Source organism: Echinops telfairi, unplaced genomic scaffold (genome assembly GCF_000313985.2).
Source record: "Echinops telfairi isolate 266 unplaced genomic scaffold, ASM31398v2 ScPeMD7_2;HRSCAF=8, whole genome shotgun sequence".
Classification (NCBI taxonomy): Eukaryota; Metazoa; Chordata; class Mammalia; order Afrosoricida; family Tenrecidae; genus Echinops; species Echinops telfairi.
The window spans coordinates 8,092,171-8,093,547 of NW_022103898.1; the positions used below are offsets into that span (position 1 = coordinate 8,092,171).

At 60.9% G+C, this 1,377-nt stretch overlaps 1 protein-coding gene across 1 annotated transcript in view; it reads right to left on the reverse strand.

Annotated features, from left to right (window-relative positions):
* SLC16A8 (solute carrier family 16 member 8) overlaps positions 1 to 528 on the reverse strand; it is a 6,167-nt gene extending 5,639 nt beyond the window's left edge. Inside the window, exon 1 of the mRNA XM_004700663.2 lies at positions 385 to 528. The gene's annotated coding sequence lies outside the window, so the exon portion shown is untranslated. The remainder of the gene's footprint in view (positions 1 to 384) is intronic.
* Positions 529 to 1,377: the final 849 nt, after the last annotated feature.

The window sequence follows — 1,377 nt, forward strand, 5'->3', positions numbered from 1 at the left end:
CCAGTCAGTTCCTACTCACAGTGACCCAAGGGGACATGTCCCATCTCCACCCCACCTCAGACGGCTGGCTGTAGGATGGGTGAATGGTCATTACCCAGCCTGGGCCAAACAAATCTTTGGGGCCTGTGGGGGCCCCCCAGCAGCTTCTGGGGCCGTGGGCACCCCTAGCAGCCTCTCAGGCTTGCGGCATGCAGAGTGGTGCCCTGGGATCCCACAGTCATGGAGGTGCCCCTACACCCTATGCCAGGAACTGCCCAAGGCTTGGGAACCAGACCCCTGCCTGCCCCCAGGGCCCTGGCCAGTATCTAGGACTGCACCCCCACCCCCACCCCCTAGTCCCACAGCTGGCTTCTCTAGGGTCCCTGGCAGCCCTGCCCCACTCACCGGTGGGTTTGGAAGTACGAGGTCACATCTCCTGGGGTGCCTGCCTGCTCTCCAGGGAAGCTTACCCTGATGGGTTCACAGCTGCCAGCATGCCACCAGCCCAGGACCTGGTCTCCACCCCATCCTGTCCCTCCTTCCCTGGGCCTAGGGCTGAGACTGTCCCCCCAGCTCCACTAAGAGGCTTTGCTCAATATGGGGAGGCACAACAGTGAGCTCCAGCCAAACTGGGCCCCATTGAAGGGGCTCCCCCCTACCCCAGGTACCCCAGGGAGAGATGCCCCTCTACCTTCCGTAGTCTTGAGCTGGGCACACAGCCCCGGCCTGGGGTGGGGGTGGGGGCTTCAGCTGAGGCTGGGGTATAGCCCTGCCCCGGGAGACGCCACAGCCAGGCTACTCTGAGCCCCCCACCCCCACCCCCTCTCCCCTAGGGCACATTCCAGAGGCCCACAGTGGGTCCTTTTCCTGGATCAGGGTAATCCCAGCCCAGAAAGCCTGGGAATGTGGGGGAGGGGGAGGCCCAGAACAAAGGGTACTTGTGTCCCAGGCCACCTGAGAGTGACCTGCTGGTGGTCCTGGGCCCAGCCACTGCTGCTCTTCCTCCCGCTTTGATGAAGCCACTATTTCCTGGGACCCCTAGGAGCAAAAGTTAGACTGGGGTAGAGATGGGCGAGGGGAAAACAGCTTGGGAGCTATGGGGCAGACTTATAGGCTTGCTCAGAATAAGGGCAGTGAGGGGCTAGGGGGGACATGTCTCTCGGGAACCAACCTTCATGACCCTTTGGCCTCACTCTCCAGTGGGGGGCACCTTGCTTCCCACCCCCCAAATCAGACACCACCATCTCTGCTACTGTGTTCACCTCCTTTATTTCTGACCATTTACAAAAATTAATTGGGAACTCTTCAAAGGGTTAAGGCCACCCTTAGTTCAGGACCCCAGAGGGCAATGACTGGTCAAGTTCTACAGCGGAGCTGGAGCAGACCAAGGGGACAGCT